We start from the raw sequence: 19,248 nt of genomic DNA on the forward strand, positions 1-19,248 counted from the left end.
ATGTATGACCAGTGAGGAGCTGCAAGAGGAGTTTTCAATACAAATATCTCTGACATGGTATGTTGTGGCTCTACAGCTTTGGAGGAGCTATGTGCGTCATAGGCATGGGAGCCTTGTGTAAAGCTGAATCCTGCTGTTTTAGGGATATCCTCCATCACAGAAGTTACAAGGCAATGGGATGATTGAAGGTCCCTAGCACTATGTGATCTTAGCACGCGGTTCCTATGTGTTCGAGGCATGTGGGCTGCTGAATTCATATCTGTGCATAGATCGCCGCCTAGTGTTGGGTCCGGATATTTGCACGTTGTTGTCCTGGAAGAGTCTTCGAAGTATCCTGAGATAGGTGACTCCTCCCCTGGACCACAGTGCGCATGGGCATCCTCTCCATCCTCAGATTGTTTTTTTCCGCCATTGGGTTCGGATGTGCTTATCTTGACTCAAGTTAGGGAAAACTTTTTTTTTTCAGGCCAAAAGGCCTTTAGTTCACGTCGGTACTGTTCCCGATCGGTATCGACAGTTACTTGTTAGTTTACTGACTTAACAAAACCAACTTTTTCGCATCTTATCCGACCATCGACCCCACATCGACGATGGAATCGAGGACACTATTCAAGCGGTGTCCTGTTTGCTATGCGAAATATCCCCATGTCGACGTCCATCCGGTGTGCAACAAATGCCTTTCAACGGATCACGACGAATCCACATGTATGGCCTGTGCCCGATTCCGATCCAAAAAGACTCTCCGGAATCGACGAGCAGCGAGACTTGAAGCGCAGCAAGCGGCACCGGCCCCAACCAACATCTTCAGCGCCGAGGACGAAGATGTGGAAGGCGTGGAGAACCTACCCTCCAGCCCCGCTTCCGAACACGATTCCGGATCGGAAGACATCGAAGAACAACTCTTTCACAGAGATGAAGCCGACACCGAGGTAGGAGACTACGATGAGGCCTTAGGGGCCGAAGAAAGTAGCTCCGGTGACGAGCAAGGCCTACCCGTGCAGACGGAGGATATCCCAGTGCGTCAGTCTATGGCTCCGGTCAAGGGATCGCCTTCGGGCCTTACCCAAGACCTATCCCGCAGTTCTTCGGCCCCGCCCTCGGGCCCAGCCTCGGACATTCAGCGACAGCCATTAGTACCCAAAATGACTGGTTTCCCTTCCTCGAAACCGAAACCAAAAGTCGTGTCGGTTCCACAGAAACCGAAACTGAAAGTGACACTGGTCGGATCGAAGCCCACTACACCTTCGACGCCAGCCAAACCCGTCGGCACCGACCGCACCAAACGGGACTTCGGTGCCGAACTCGCAGCAGCCGACGTCGGCGCCAACACACGGAAAAAGGCCATCGGTACCGCCAAACCGCCTCGGCACCCGGCACCGAAACCATCGGCTCCAGCCACGAAGGTCAAAATGGCCGCTGCGTCGCACACCGCTTCGAAAGCAGCACCTAAGGCCCAATCATCGACGCCGTCGACGGCTACTACCTCTCCTCGACTCGATGACCCCGTGGCCCCGAAGAAGTCCACGCCTGCCTCTACGGAACCGCTCGGCGCCAAAGAACCGTCGGCGTTCCAGGTGCGACAAGTTGCAGCGTCCTTGCAACGCATCAAAGAAAAGGCTGCCCTCCAGGACACGTCGGGCTCCGAGCCGAAAAAAGCTCAGAAAGCTTCTCCAGCACCACCCCATATCACTTTTGGCCTGCCGCCATCCACGGCGCCCAAAATGTTTGAAATAAGAACACGTGTCACCCAAACTAGGATCACACCTGCCTAACGCTCTCCTACGGAGACGTCACCGTCCCACATCATCGATGCCGACACCGGCAGCATTATGCTCCACAAGCGGAGAATATCTTCCGAACACGCTTTGGACTCCTACCGGATCCCGCTAAAGAAAAAGCTGCCAGCGGATTCGGAACCAGTTCTTTACGAACGTCTCCATACCTCTTACCCAGATCCACAGTCCTTCTCTCCGACACACTCCGAAACCGACGTTTTGGAGGACTATATGGGTGACGACGTCCCCTACCCCAGAGAGATGGACCCTGAAGGCCAACAGGACCCTGACCAGGCTTGGGATGACCCTGTGGACACGGGTGCACCTATGGATACACAGGACACGCAGCTATATGGCGCAAAAACGTCTCCCACAGAGGACACTGCCGCATTCAACGCCCTAATTGAACGTGCTGCGGCCAATCATGGTGTGCAACTCCACTCTGACACAATCGAGGACGATTTTCTAATGGATACTTTCGCATCCTCAGAAAGGACTATCAAAACTCTACCCATGTTGAAAGGTGTCCTCAAACCAGCAAAGGACATTTTCAAAGAACCCACCAGGGCAAGAGTAATAAACCCCAGGATCTACAAAAAATATAGGTCGGCGCCTGGGGACCCTACGTACATTAGAGGCCAGTTGCCTCTGGACTCCATCGTAGTCGCTAATGCTCGCAAACGGGCGCACTCGCAGACAACTGGGGATGCTCCTCCCCCGGACAAAGAGTCCAAGGTGCTAGAGACCTCCGGCAAACGGGTTGCAGCCCAGGCGGCTAACATATGGCGTATTGCCAATACCCAGGCGCTCCTAGCTCGCTACGATCGCGCACACTATGACACATTAGAAACCCTACTCCAGCATCTCCCTGACCAATACAAGGAGGGAGCAGAGATCCTCATCAGGGAGGGACAAATCCTCACAAACGCATCCATTAAGTGTGCACTGGATGCCGCAGATACAGCTGCCAGAGCAATAAACACCAGCGTCATGTTACGACGACACGCCTGGTTACGAATCTCCGGATTCGAACCTGAGGTTCAAAATACCATTCTCAATCAACCGGTCAACCCCGACTACTTATTCGGACCAGAGGTTGACACCACCCTAGAAAAAATAAAAAAGGACACGGACACTGCAAAGTCCATGGGGGCTCTCCAAACGCAGACCTTTCGGAGTGGCTCCTTTCGTCGCCCCGGAAATAGAGGAGCAGGTAGAGGACAGGGGTCACAGCAAACCTACAACAAGGGCAACACACAAAGTACCTACGATAAGAACACCAGGGGTGGATATCGTGGCTCCAGCACAAAGGGCAGAGGACGCGGATACGGCAATACCAGGTCCTCCCCCAAGAACAAACAGTGACGCCCTCTCCCTTCCTCCCGACCACATAACACCTGTCGGGGGGAGCCTACAAAGGTTCCTGTCCACGTGGAACTCCATCACCACGGACAGGGGGGTCAAAGATATTATCAAACACGGTTACTGCCTAGAATTAACCTCCACTCCACCCACAATACCGCCAAAACACCGTCCTATGTCCTCAGAGCACTTAGCGCTATTACAGCAGGAAGTGCTAAGTATGCTGAAAAAAGGCGCAATAGAGGTCGTACCCGTCCACGAGCAAGGTACGGGGGTGTACTCCCTGTACTTCTTAATACCAAAAAAGGACGGGTCACTCAGACCTATACTAGACCTGAGACCCCTCAACCGCTACATTCTCTCATAGCATTTCCACATGCTCACCCTACAACAAGTCCTCCCGCTGCTCAAACAGGGAGACTTCCTAGCCACGCTAGACCTCAAAGATGCGTATTTCCACATACCCATACACCCGTCACACAGAAAATATCTCCGGTTCACCATTCAGGGGCAGCACTATCAATTCAAAGTCCTCCCCTTCGGAGTGACAACAGCACCCAGAGTTTTCACAAAGTGCCTAGCTACCGTGGCTGCACATCTACGAAGGCAACAGATTCACGTCTACCCTTACCTGGACGACTGGCTTGTTCAGGCAAAGTCAGCCCAGCAATGTGCCAGCCACATGTCCCGCACCATTCACCTTCTTCACAGTCTGGGATTCTCACTAAATTACCCGAAATCACATCTCCAACCCGCACACGTACAACAGTACCTAGGTGCGACCATAGACACTCTGGCAGCCACAGCTCAGCCAAATTTAGTGAGGATCAACAGCATGCAAATGCTGATTTCCAAGTTCAAACCCCAACACTCCCTTCCTGCGCGAGTGTTCATGCAGTTGATAGGCATGATGGCCTCCTGCATTTTCATAGTCCCACACACGAGACTACATATGCGCCCGCTTCAGGAGTGCTTAGCACGTCAATGGAATCAGGCTCACGGGCAATTAAAAGACCTAGTGTTGGTGAGCGGTCGGGCATACAACTCTCTGCATTGGTGGAATCCACAAAACCTTTGCAAGGGCCGACCGTTCCAAGAGCCTGTTCCACAAATAATACTGACAGCGGACGCGTCTCTCCAGGGATGGGGAGCCCATGTACTCAATTACACAGTGCAGGGACTATGGACTACACAACAAAAGAAGATGCACATCAACCTTCTGGAACTGATGGCAATCTTCCTGGCTATGAAAGCATTCAAAGTACACCTGTGCAACAAGGTCGTGTTGATCCGGACGGACAACATGACTGCCATGTACTACATACAGAAGCAGGGAGGAACACACTCTCCACAGTTGTCTCATCTGGCTCAGAGCATGTGGAAGTGGGCCATTCAGAGGAACATATTCCTCATGGCGGAACACCTCCCCGGCAAGGACAACCAGATGGCGGATCTGCTCAGCAGACACAGCCACCAAATGCACGAGTGGGAGTTACACCCATCAGTACTCCAACCGTACTTCCAGCAGTGGGGTCATCCAGAGATAGACCTATTCGCCACAAGGGAAAACGCAAAATGCCAAAGCTTTGCCGCCAGGTTCCCACATCCACAGTCGCAGGGCAATGCGATATGGATGAACTGGTCCGGCAGATTTGCGTACGCTTTTCCCCCAGCGCCGTTGATACCGCTAGTGGCACGCAAACTGCGACAGCACTCACTGACACTCATCCTGGTTGCTCCAACATGGGCACGCCAGTACACCACCTTTCTGGAACTTTCCGTGGTGCCGCATCAAAGGCTGCGGATCAAACCCGCGCTTTTGACGCAGAACCATGGAGAAATTCAGCACCCAGATCCGCAACAGCTGAACCTGGCAATCTGGCTCCTGAAGTCCTAGAGTTTGGCTACCTAAACCTGCCACCTGACTGTATGGACATCATTAAGGAAGCTAGGAGACCCACTACCAGAGCTTGCTATGCAGCCAAATGGAAGAGGTTTGTCATTTATTGTAATAACAATGACATTAACCCGCTAGACGCATCCACTCAAAACATAATCTGTTACCTCTTACACCTATACCGATGCAATCTGGCATACACCTCAATACGTATCCATTTAACCGCAATAGCAGCCTATCTCCAAAACAGGCAGCACCTCTCTTTATTCAGAGTGCCTGCCATCAAAGCCTTCTTGGAGGGACTTAAACGAGTGATTCCCCCAAGACACCCACCAGCACCAGTGTGGAACCTCAACTTGGTCCTCACCCGACTGATGGGTCCACCCTTCGAACCTCTCCACTCATGCGAGATTCAATTCCTCACCTGGAAGGTGGCTTTCCTAGTAGCAATCACTTCGTTGAGAAGAGTTAGTGAACTCCAGGCACTAACCATTCAAGAGCCATTCATACAGGTTCACGCAAACAGGGTCGTACTACGTACCAACCCTAAATTCATGCCTAAAGTAATATCACAGTTCCACATGAATCAAACCATTGAACTGCCTGTTTTCTTTCAGAATCCACAAAATGTCGCTGAAAGAATGCTCCATACACTAGACGTCAAAAGAGCCCTCATGTACTACATAGACAGAACTAAAAACTTTAGGAAAACGAAACAACTTTTCGTCGCCTTTTCCCCACAACACAAAGGCAACGCAATCTCCAAGGCAGGTATAGCCAGATGGATCGTTAAATGTATTCAAATTTGCTATCAAAAGGGTAAACGCACATTAACGATTCCCCCACGGGCCCACTCAACACGTAAGTTAGGGGCCTCCATGGCTTTCCTGGGAAACATTCCTTTACATGATATATGTAGAGCAGCCACATGGTCCACTATACATACATTTACCAAACACTATTGTGTAGATGTACACTCAAAACAGCAGGCAGCTGTAGGACAGGCTGTTCTCAAAACTCTTTTTCAGACCGCTGCAGCTGGCACTGGTGGCCGCCGCTAATGGGAGGTACTGCTATATATTCTATGCACAGATATGAATTCAGCAGCCCACATGCCTCGAACTGAATATGCTACTTACCAGTATGCATCTGTTCTTGGCATGTAGGGCTGCTGACATTCATATCGCCCGCCCGCCTCCCCGGCGCCTGTAGCAGCTGCAGCTCTCAGAATTACTGCATAGCATGGTCATCACTTTCTGTATCTACTCCATCACTGCCACAATGGCGAAAAACAATCTGAGGATGGAGAGGATGCCCATGCGCACTGTGGTCCAGGGGAGGAGTCACCTATCTCAGGATACTTCGAAGACTCTTCCAGGACAACAACGTGCAAACATCCGGACCCAACACTAGGCGGCGATCTATGCACAGATATGAATGTCAGCAGCCCTACATGCCAAGAACAGATGCATACTGGTAAGTAGCATATTCAGTATGATATCGGACACTATCTGGAGGTTTGATGCGGACAGTGCTATCCCCAGCTGCCTAAGTGAGGTTAGCTATATTTTTTCAAAAGACAGATTAAAAAAAAATTCAGGGGCAAAAATTATCCATCTGTGCTGTTTCCAATAAAGTTCTGTTTCTCAGCCACCACTCATGTAAAGCCTCATTATGGACCGTTGTAAATCAGTGTTTGCACACAAATCATAATTTCATGTAATGTGCTAATTATGGCACATAACAGGTTTTTCCTGACATGACTTCTGCCAGGTGAAAACTGGTAGAATCTGTACAGGCATAGACCACATGATTCAGAGTTCTACACCTTGCAATGGATAAAATACCTCACAGTAATTATTTTTTCTAGATGAATGAAGGCAGGTTTTATTCATAAAAGGACTAATACATCAATAGCACCTTTAAAGATTAAATTGGAAGAACACGTTTCTTCAGGCATTACATTGCACTGCATGGTACATCCTAAGTTCACATTTTGAGTGACTTTACAGAAGAGGACACTTCTTATTCCCCATATCTGGTTGATTTTACTTATTCTTCATGAATTAGTTTATTTGCTGTGTTAGGGTTCTACAGAGTTGTTGTAAATCCCTCCTTTGTGAAAATGGATAGCATCCCGCTGCCCTAGTGGTGAGGTCTGTGCCAAATGAATTAAGTTAATGAAAATTTACATCATTTCATCCATAAGAGGCTGGCATTATGGAAACTATATGTACCATCAGATCAGTCTCTAACATAAAAATGAAGATGAAAAGGGGGGATGACACTAAAATGACAGCCAAATGGTGCATATACCGTATCATATGCAGAAAGTAGACAATATCAACTGAAAAATAAATGTTGAAATATTTTCCTCTTTCAGAATTTGAGCCTGTGGCAAAGAACTGTAAAAAGTAGGATAGCCTGGGAAGATTTAGCAGTTTGTACAAAAAGAACATCAAACATTCATTGCACCTAGGTGTACTCTGGTTACCCTTCGGCTGCTGTGGCTTTCTTGCACTTTTGAAAATGTAATTCCTCGCGGTTTTCATTCAAAGTTCACAAGACCTAAGTCTATTCCAGTGTTTCTCTTTGAATATTCTGCAGGACAGTAACTGGTGTACTTCATGACATCTGTAGAGATGTCTTCCTCCATTGCCTGTCCTAGTTTGAGGCTCAGCATGTCCACAGGGTGCTAACCTTCTCTTTGTGTTTTACTTACTTCCTGATTTTAACTACCTACTGTGCTCACTTTCTATTGAGTAAGTAAATGGACAATCAAACTGGGGGTCGGAAAGTGTCACAATTAATTCCAGTTAGTAACAAGCATTGGCATAGCCAATAGGTCTCGCATTTACGCGAATGTGAGCTATTGACATTGCAAATAACAATGCCTTTTATTTTAGTTTTAGTTTTTAAAACATAAATAAAAGGCATTGTCATTTACAATGCCAATAGCTTAAACTCGCGTAAATGCGAGACCCATTGCATTGTAAATGCTTGTTAAGAAGAGGGGACCTGCAGAGAGGGCTTGCGCTCAGTGAATAACTTAGAGTAAATGAACTATTGACTAGGGTACATGGATGCTAGCAAACGCTACTTCAGAGCGAAAAGATCTATTTTCACAAAGAATAACGTAATTATGAATTGGGTCTTCCAGATGTATTTGATGTTGTTGCCCATCTCAAAAATCTTTTTATCCAATACATTTCAATAGGACATTACTAAATCATTGCACAATACAGCGAGGCCAGCTACCACCTAGAAATAGGAAAAAAAAATTAGTGATTCAGAGGAAATGCAGTATTTCTTCCACCATCTCACTTACTTGAGTTTAATAATGTAGACCTGTAAATCGGTCTGTTAACAGAAAATAGGTGCATGCATTGTGCACCAAGCACGTCCCGCTGTTTGTTTGCGAGGCTGAATACCAGAAGAATGTCGGACAAATTGCAGTACTGATGGAAGCCAACGCTGCATGGAATTGAATATTGCTTTGAGAAATCTTTCAGAATCATTGTTTTTTATTAGTCAAGAAAGGTCCCAGCTTTGGTTGCAGAAAGGTTTGGTAAATGCTCCAGTATACATGTAGAAGAAGGGAAGGGGTATAGGAGCAACGGGGAGAGATGGGGTGACGGAAATGCAGAGACAGCAGAGAAGTGACAGGAGAAAGAGAGACAGAGAGAGAGGCAGAGGAGGCTCTAAGAGCAATCACTCCTTGGGGTGAAAATTATTGCACAAGGTAAGAGAATAGAAACAATATAAAGTGGGGAGGTGTGATAAGAAGAAGAGGGAGAGGGAAGGAAGGCATAAGACGGAACATAAGAAAGAAAGAAAAAGGGGATCGGAGAGAAGAGTGAACAAAGGGAGAAGAGCAAAGTAGTAAGTGGAAGAAAGAAGAAAAGCGAGGATAAGAGGGCGAATTGAAAAAGAGAACACATGGGTAGAGGTAACAAGCATTGGCCACGCGTCAGTAAAAGTAATGCTGTTCGGCCGTAAAAGCGAAAGTGATCGCGATCACTCTGAAAGTGATCGCGATGCCGCGCTAAAGCAGCGGGGGGAGGGGCATGGTGCTGAAGGCTGGCACAGGAAAGGCAGAGGGCTGGGCGAGAAGGGAGGGGGGAATGCGGGGAGCAGCTGTGCGCGTGCACGTCATCGTGCACTAAAGCTTGTAGCCAGCACAAAAATGTGGGTAGCACTTTCTAAACCCACCTACTAAATGTCTCGCCAGACCAGCGCATGCGCTGAGTCAGACGAGACCTAAAGAGGGGTATATCAATTCAATACATGCAATGGAACATCACTGTTATTTATTTTGGATTGTTATAAGGTTTATGTATATTTTAGGAGAAACTTAGCAGAAATTATATTCTCAATCAGTAGCAGGATTGTCGCAAGGCACTCTAATTAACTAGTTAGTTATTGAGCAAATCTGACAAAATTCATATCACCTCTATTCATATTCTATTATTGTACCCATTCTATATTTCCGTACCTGCATTTCCAGTCCCCAGCTCTACACACATGTAATTAAATTGGTTGATGGATACATAAACTGGACTACAATTACAAGAATGTCCACAGATGGCATTTTTGCAGTAATCTCATATATCAAAGCAAAGGCCAAGAAAAGTGGACGTTGGGACGAGCTGAGAGATTGACCTTTCTGCTAAACTGAAAGTTTTATTTTTTATTTTTGACGCTTATTGTCCAGTTTCACAACCTGTTAACCCGTTTTGCACCTAGCTTCCAGTATACAGTAATATTAAGTTATCCAGTATTAGGGGTGTCTTTCATAGATTCACATGCCTGAATCATTCCCCGTCGTCGAGACGGGAGCCTCCGGTACATAAAAAAGTAATGTCCTATAGACATACATAGAGAAAAATAGGCCTAAGGGCCTCCCCTTAGCAGCCTATTGTGGTAATCAGGTCCATTCAGTAGTGATGATTTAGGTAGGTTTATTGAAAGATGGTACAAGATCACAAGTAGATTAGATTAAGATCAAATAAGACCAAGTCTAGATCAGATAAAGACCCCACCAGGAGCAGCCAGCAGGCAGCTCAGCCCCAGTCAACTGACATTACTCACTGGAGATTCCCAACATTCTGACTGCATCATCACATGAACATTCCACTGGTGGTAGACTGGCATTGCATCAACATTAGCAGGATATAACATATCTCCCTTTCTTTACCGAAAAACAGAAAACTAGAAACATAAGAGAAAACCTGAGAATGTGACAGCAAAGTGATTATAGAAAACAAGGAGAACAACGATCATAGAATGTGACAGCATAGAGATTATAGAAAACAAAGAGAACAACGATCATAGAAAACAGTGTGAGAACAGTCATGGAGAAAATAACCTGAAAGAAAATAAGAAGCAGAGAAAACTCCAACATAGAAACCAACATAGAAAAACAACCATAGAAACATCATCCCTTCTTGCAACGAGAAAAGAAACGAATATAGAAACTCCAAAAGACTGCCCCAATACATACCCACTGGCCAGAACAGGAATGTAAGAAGGCAGAAGAGGAATGAACACACAAAACTTAGAGCTACAGGATGTGGAATACACAAAGAAAGAAAACACGGTAAAACCTAGAAAATGCAGAATCCACAAAAGACACAAGAACACAGAAGGAAACAGAAAAGAACATGGAAACAAGAAAGCGAAAAATACAAGAGTAATTCCCCTTCTAAACACCACCATCTTAAAGCAATGACAAAATTGTAATGCAAAGATAACAGTGCAAAATAGCAAATAAGATATAATATCAACAAAACATACTTAGCATTGAAAATATGAAATGCATTCAAATAAAGTATAGACCCAAACTAAGTATGTGAACAAAACTGGATGGGTGAGAACCCATGACAAATCTCTTCAAAAAACGATGTGTTGTGCACAAAACTGGAAACACTACCTACACTAAAATAAATGTAAAAGCAAACATTGTGTGGGAAACCCCACCGTGCACCGAAGACGTAACTGTGTTCAGATCGAAACCCACACTTATGCAACAGGACTGAAACCCTTCCATAAAATTGACAGTGTGTGTGGGTCGGAACCCCCACATATGCAACCGGACTGAAACCCTTGCAATAGAATTGACAGTGTTTGGTCGGAACCCACACTTATGCAACCGGACTGAAACCCTTGCATAAAATTGACAGTGTTTTGAGTCGGAACCCATAAAATTGATTAATGCGAAAGGACTGTAACCTTTGCATAGATACACCTTGTAGACAGGTAGATTCGAAAGCGTACTGGTAAAACCCGTAAATTGATTTATGCGGAAACACTGTAACCTACGCATAATTGCCCGTGTCATGGACTAGTCGAAAAAGGAACAAAACCCCTTTAAAACATGTGAGACAATGAAAGCTAGTAGTACATTTGTTCACGTTCCATATGACAGTCTGTCAAGGTGAGTGCAACCTCTGAAAAACTAGTGACAATGCAAAACCTGCATACCTTTGTGACAAAAGGATGGCTGTCTCTGACTATGCTTGATGTAGGAAAGAGAACGTGGATTAAAATACATTCAATATAAATACATACACGTCATAATACATTTTGTCAGTAGATGGCAGCACAACACATGGCAGTGTATATAGAAAAGCTTAAAAAGATTTCACACACTAGAACAAACCTGAACTGCACTCGTGAAAAAAAACATGCCACCTCGAAAAACGAGTCACTGCCCATGTTATGAGCATATGTACAACCTCAAAAGATTTTACTCATCCAAACAAGAAATTGACATGGAGAACGTAGATTAAATGCTGCAGACTGTCTTAAGAAGAAAAGTACCTTGCGACTCAACTGGTGACAAACTGCAGGAAAACACAAAAATGTGTAAACCTTGCTCCCACTGCGGTACTCAGGAAGGATAGAGCTTCAATTTACTGAACTGCAACCATTTCAACTGACCAAAACGTGGTTGGCAGAAGAATGGTGTTAGATGAGACAGAGTTGAAAGAGTGCAAAGTTCCGGTGGACACAAAATGTCGGCACGTAAATTGACGTAAGGAAGTAAGTTTCACGGCAGAAAAGTGCACCAAGAAATCCCAAGCAGCTGCAGTGACGCTTAGGATAAACGTCACAGAAACACGAAGGAAAGAGGCAGCAAGACTGACGGTAAGAGCGCGGGAAGCCTCTGTGTGAGCTCAAGCTATTATTTAAACGTGTGGCAAATGTCGTTTAACTGCCATGGTCTGGGAAGGCATGGGGCCCAAAATTAACTTTTAAAAAAAACTTACCCCGACCCCCAAACAAACCGAAAGTGACGTGGTCTCTACAAAAACAGCTCCCACACGCTATCTAACTCCATAAATTGAAGCGAGTGTTTCTGTGCACCTCTTGTGTGAATTCACAGTAGAAAACATCCACGGCTAGCTGCATATTGAAAAGAGTTCTCGTTGTTATGCAAAATCACGTAGTGATTTGTGCATAAATTTTAAAACGCACACAGCACATGAAGTGACTCATCAGGCACCTCCAAAGTAGCGCAAACACCTGGCAAAGAACGGATTTGGAGCAAGGCACATACATGTCCATGTAAATCTTGATGTGTGCTACGTCCATGTAGCTTGTAGACTTGTAGAAAGTAATTTCCTAACAATAGACTTTCCTCGCAGGTGCAGTACTTTTGATTGCTTGTGACATCGTTGCCTTTGAAGTACAAATAGAGTTGAAAAGCCTTGAGTTGAACAAACGCCGTAGCCATGGAAGAAACAGAGTTTTCTTGTTGTAGTGTGAACAACAGGGAGAGGCAGGAGCTGCTAAGAGAGTTGAATTGGTAGTTAGCGTTGAGGACACTCAGCGGTGTGTAGATTTGAACTGGCACTTCGAGTAGAAGACACTGCACTGTGTGTAGATTGAGACTGTAACTGGCACTTTGAATTGAAGACGCTCTGCGCTGTGAAGATTGGAACTGGCACTTGATTTGAAAACACACGTACTGTGGTGACAGGAACTGGAGTTTTGAATTGAAAGTACAGCAATAGACACGTAGCAAAAGCTGGAAAGTAGATGCCCAAGACTGAGTGTAAACTTCTCAGGCGGTTTTCCTCACTGGAACAACTGGCAGACAGTATTTCCCATACGTTAGGCTTACCCTCACATGAAGGCGCAGCATCGATGGAAGACGTTGAAAGTGTTGGCAGGCTTACCCTCACTGAGGGCACAGCACTTGCGCAAACACAAAGGAACAACTGGCAGACTGGTAGTGGGCGACCGATGGGAGGTCACTGGTGGGGTCAAGATGCCAGTTGAGATATCTTGAGTTGGAGGTTAATGTATTCTTGAAGTTGCTTGAAGTTGAAGTTGCTTGAGGTGACAGAAGTAGGTTCTTTCAGTTCAATTCGTCGCCAAAATAATGTGGTAAACAGGTCCATTCAGTAGTGATGATTTAGGTAGGTTTATTGAAAGATGGTACAAGATCACAAGTAGATTAGATTAAGATCAAATAAGACCAAGTCTAGATCAGATAAATACCCCACCAGGAGCAGCCAGCAGGCAGCTCAGCCCCAGTCAACTGACATTACTCACTGGAGATTCCCAACATTCTGACTGCATCATCACATGAACATTCCACTGGTGGTAGACTGGCATTGCATCAACATTAGCAGGATATAACACCTATCCTAGTCCTTATGTAAAAAGGACCAAACTCTTAGAGTCAGCCAATCAGCTATCACCTCCCTCTAGAACCTTCCTGGCAGGAGCCTCAGTCCCTCAGATTTTCTACCGCACGTTGTGCTAGGGAGTCTCCAACCTGAGTTCTCCTCAGGATTTCTTCAAGCCAGATTGTTCACTTTTTTGGTGACTTTCTTCTTCAAGGATTTCAACGCTGACTACTTCAGGCCTCTTTTTGCTGCAGTGAGTGTTTATTTCATCTACAACTCCTGGCATGTCTGACTCCCAGAAGAAAGCCCTTTTCAGGGCTTGCTCTTCATGTGGGAAGAAGAGGCTTCATGTGGACGACAAGCATGACTTGTGCTTGTATTGCCTTTATCCGGACCACGTCCCTAAGGACTGTAAAATATGTAGGTCTTTCCCTCATAAGACCTTGAGAGACAGAGAGGGTCGCCTGCTTATCTGGCTGGACAGGCTCAAGGACAGAGAGAGTGTGGTGTCCTCAGTGGCGAGCTTTTCCGGAACCTCTGAAGTCTCCCTGAAGAGGCCGAGAGTGACATCTCCTTGCCCCTCAGACGCTCCTCCTATGAAGACACACAAGAAGTCTTCAGAGGCAAGATCTTCAAAATCTTCAGTGTCTGACAAGGACTCTCTCACTTTCAAGAAGCCTACTCTGTCGGCCACAAAACTTGCGACACCTTCCTCGGCGCAGAAAAGGCCATCAGGACATGTCTCCACACCAACGCTGACCGTGTCCACATCGACAGCGTCGTCTGTTTTCTCGTCGACGACGACTACCCCTTCATCGTCAGCAGGTACTCCTATCTCGTCTATTATACTGTTAAAACCGTCGTCGACGTCTAAGTCATCGTCGACGACGAAGATTGTCCCGCCGACGACGACCTCGTCGATGAGGAGCCCACCGTCGACGGAAGAGTCGACGACGAGGATGTCGACGACGAGTGCGTCGACGTCGAAGGCGTCGACGACGAAGGCATCGTCGACGAAGATGTCGACGACGAAGGCATCGACGACGAAGGCGTCGACGACGAAGGCGTCGACGACGGGGACACCGTTGCTGACAGCCATGCCGTCGACGACCCCGTCGTCGTCGTCCATGGGACAGAAGACAGCAGGGATTTCTGTACAAGGATCTGCTTCTGGCAAACTAGCCAAACCACAGATTACACCGGAAACGACATCTCCAAGCAAGGTACAAACCAGTTTGCCTATGGAGATTCTTCAGAGTGAAGAGTCTGAAGAGGAGCTCTTTGAACAGGCTACTTCCCCTTCTGAACTTTATGTCAAATGTCAAAGCACGGACGAGGAGCAGGAAGACATGAGCGCGCAGGAGCGCCCCGTCCAGGAACAGGTTCGCACGGAGGTCACTCCGATGGTTTGCCTTCCTCTGTCAATAGTTCAGGACCTCAAATTCCTTATCCGGGACTACAAGCAACGTTTCCCGGAATCGACTACGTTGGACGCAGGGGTCCCAGTGCCAACTACAAACCCACCAACGACAGCCCCAAGGCAATCACGGCCGGTTACACAGGTCTGCCACGAGAAACCGCCTCCTCAGGTGATAGTCATCGGATGAGGAGGCTGAGGAGATGGAAGAAGGAGAGGTCCAGGGAGACCAGTCGGACCAGGATGAGGAGGAGGAGTATGTGGCATCCTCACCACCTTCCCCACAACCGCGCCAATCTGATTCACCGCCAGTGGATATTGGTGGTTTTCATAAGGTAATTGAACGGGCCGCGACGCGGTTCCATATGGTCATGGAGTCGACGGAGACTGAGTGCTTCCTGCATGACTTTAAGGAGCAGACGAAGAAGACGACGAAATCGATCCCGATCATCGACTTTCTCTGGGACCAGGGAAAAAAGCTAATGCTGACGCCGGCTTCCGTTCCTGCGGTTGTTCCACGCCTGGATAAGAAGTATAAGGCTCCGTCCACGGCACCAGCTTGCCTGACTGGCCACCCGACACCGGATTCGGTTGTGACCCAAGCGGCCCAGAAAAACTCTCGTAATCCCTCATCTCCTCTGTCAGCACCACCGGACAAGGAGGGCAGAAAGTTGGACACGATTGGCAAAAGGTTTTCGACCACTTCGGCAATGACCATCAAGGTGGCCAATTCCATAGCCCTCTTGGGGCGTTATAACCGCCAACTTTGGGAGGATATCGCCCCATATTTAGCAGAACTTCCGAGCGCAGTTCAGGAAGAGGTAAAGGCACTACTTTCTGAGGGCCAGACCTCTGCAGCCGAGATCATCGATTGCGCCATAGACGTGGCCATGACAGGCTTTCGTCAACTGGCTGGGGCTGCGGTCCTGCGCCGCCAAGGATGGCTGAAGGCAACATCGTTCAGGCAGGAAGTGCAGACGAAGGTGCTGGATATGCCCTTCGACGGACAACATCTATTTGGAGATAAAATTGATGAGGCGCTCCAAGCTATTAAGAAGGACACTGACACAGCTAGAGCGCTTGGAACCTTGCAGGCTAGGAACCAGTCCTTTCGGGGCAACAAATCTAGAGGCCAGTCCTCCTACAGAGGATCCTTCCAGAATAGGTCCTCGTATTCCTTCCAGAATAAGACCCAGTACCAGCAGAAACAGCAACAAGGTCGGCAGTCGTCTTATGGAAGATCTACCTTCAGGGGTAAGAACCAGAAGAGGGGCACCGGCGGACGCCAGTGACCAGTTACTCCAGCCAGTCCTGCTACCATCTCCCTCTTCACAAATTGGAGGAAAATTGACCCATTTCCTGGAAAATTGGCGCATCATCTCCTCAGATCGTTGGGTGCTCCAACTCCTCAGATTCGGCCATTCCCTAGAATTTACCACCATCCCGCCTGCAACCCCACCACGCAGGTTCCCACACAAGCACCTACGGCTGCTGCTCCGGGAAATATCGGAGATGTTGAGGAAAGGAGCGATCGAGCGGGTTCCATCGGCTCAGAGGGAGAAAGGATTCTACTCCCGTTTCTTTCTGATACGCAAGAAAGAAAAGAAGTGGAGGCCCATTCTAGATCTCAGGGCACTCAACTCTTTCCTGAAGAGTCAGTCGTTCAGGATGGTGACGCTCCAAGAAATCCTAGGCATTCTAGAGGAAGGAGATTTCATGACATCCTTGGATCTTCAGGATGCCTACTATCACATCCCGATACTCAGGGGGCACAGGAAGTTTTTACGTTTCGAGGTGGCAGGACAGCACTACCAATTCAAGGTCCTACCGTTTGGCCTCAAATCCGCTCCCCGGATTTTCACCAAGTGCCTTTCTCCTGTGGCAGCTTTCCTACGTCAAATGGGTCACCAAGTTTTCCCCTACCTAGACGACTGGCTGGTCAAGGCGCCCACGGCTGTAGGCGCAACCAAATCCTCCAACGCCTGTACCAATCTTTTCCAACATCTAGGATTGACTCTCAATCTTCAGAAATCACATATGTCCCCAACAAGAAGCATCACCTTCCTAGGGGCGACCTTGAATACGGAATGCGCGAGGGCATTTCCTTCGGACGAAAGAAAAAACAAGATCATATCGCTGGCCAAGGCGGTGGCATCAAGGAAATCCCTAAGAGTTCGCACTTTCAAATCACTCCTGGGAATGATGTCTTCTTGTATACTACTCATCCCTCACTGCAGGCTTCGGATGCGTCCATTGCAGGAAGCTCTCACGAACCAGTGGACTCTGAGTACAGGTTCGTTCGAGGACATTGTGAGGATAACACCGCAAATATCCAAGAGCCTCGAGTGGTGGAAGGATTACAGGAACCTCTCGAGGGGACTGCCGTTCCTGCTTCCAGCGGCGCCACTTGTGATCACCACCGATGCATCTCTAGCGGGCTGGGGAGCTGTCCTTCAGGACCTCAGAGTAAGTGGCAAATGGACAGATCAGGAGCAACGCCTCCATATCAATCTGCTGGAGTTGAGGGCTGTGTACCTAGCGCTGCAAGCCTTTTTCCCACGCATCCAGAACTCCCAGGTGCTCGTCAGAACGGACAACACCACGACGATGCACTATCTAAACAAACCGGGAGGAACGCGTTCGCTCACTCTATCGCGCGAGTCGCAAAAGATCTGGAACTGGCTTGTTCTCCATGGGATCACCCTCAGGGCGGACTATGTCCCGGGAAAGGACAACACCATCGCGGACGCCCTAAGCTGGCAGAAATCCCTCTCCCACGAATGGGAGCTCGACGAGAGTGCACTGACACACGTATTCTCAGAATGGGGAGTCCCAGGAATCGACCTGTTCGCCACCAGGGAGAACGCCAAATGCCCAAGCTACGCAAGCTGGCATCCCCAGCCAGAGTCGCTCGGGAATGCCTTTTCCATAGGCTGGTTCAGCGTATTTGCGTACGCTTTTCCACCGTTCCCGATGATTCTCAGGGTCCTCAGGAAGATGAAGGCGGAGCCCTGTACCCTGATTGCCCCGTACTGGCCGAGGCAGCACTGGTTCTCGGACATTCATCGCCTCTCCATCAGGACACCGATTCGTCTACCACAGCACCCCAACCTGCTGACAATGTCCAATGGGCAGGTGCAATTCCCGAACCTCCAATCGCTCAGGTTATCGGCCTGGCTCCTGAGCACAGAGAGTTCTGTCATTTGAACATCCCGCAGGAATGCAGGGACGTGCTAGCAAAAGCAAGGGCGGACAGTACCAACAAGACCTACTCTCTCAAATGGAAACGCTTCTGCGTATGGTGCTCGGAGAAGGGCCTGAGACCACTTCATATCACGCCTGAACAGATATTGCCATATCTCCTGCTCTTGGCGCAGTCCGGATTAGCGCATGCATCCATAAAGGTGCATCTGGCGGCAATTTCACGTTTTACCAGGACTTCCAAAGGCCCGTCTCTCTGGTCCAGTAGACTTATCAAACAGTTCCTTAAGGGTCTATATAGGTCCTTTCCAAGACCTCGACGGGTCCCACCGACATGGCACCTCAACTTGGTCCTTAACCAACTCATGAAGCACCCTTTCGAGCCCATTCATCGAGCTTCCATCAAGTACATCTCATGGAAAACGGCTCTGTTGCTCACTCTAACGTCTGCCAGGAGAGTCAGCGAGTTGCAAGCTCTCTCCATTCAGGAGCCCTTCATGCAGTTCAAACAGGACAGGGTGGTGCTGAGGACAAATCCCAAGTTCATACCGAAAGTCCCTTCAGACTTTCACCTCAACGAGCCGGTGGTCCTGCGTTCCTTCTTCGCAAACCCTACCACGGCAGCAGAAAGGACGCTCCACTCTCTGGATCTCAAACGGTGTCTTAAGTTTTATATAGACAAGACGAAAACCTTCAGAAAGTCATCGCAGCTGTTCGTGGCCTACAGCAGGCCAAGGTTGGGTATGCCTCTAACAAAACAGAGCATTTCAAGGTGGATCTCTTCAGCAATAGCATTCTGCCATGAAGGGGCCGGACGGCCTTTGCGAGACAGGGTGGAAGCACACTCCACCAGAGCGATGTCCACATCAGCAGCGCTGTTCGCTGGAGTGCCGATTTTGGACATCTGTAGAGCGGCGACGTGGAAGTCACCGCACACCTTCTCCAGACACTACTGCC

The 19,248-nt window shown here is 48.0% G+C and overlaps 1 protein-coding gene across 5 annotated transcripts in view; it reads left to right on the forward strand.

The window, feature by feature from the left end:
* The window catches only part of EFR3B (EFR3 homolog B), a 1,026,989-nt gene that overhangs the window by 811,538 nt on the left and 196,203 nt on the right, over nucleotides 1–19,248 (forward strand). The window lies entirely within an intron of this gene.

The sequence above is a fragment of the Triturus cristatus genome, chromosome 6 (assembly GCF_964204655.1).
Source record: "Triturus cristatus chromosome 6, aTriCri1.1, whole genome shotgun sequence".
Taxonomy (NCBI): Eukaryota; Metazoa; Chordata; class Amphibia; order Caudata; family Salamandridae; genus Triturus; species Triturus cristatus.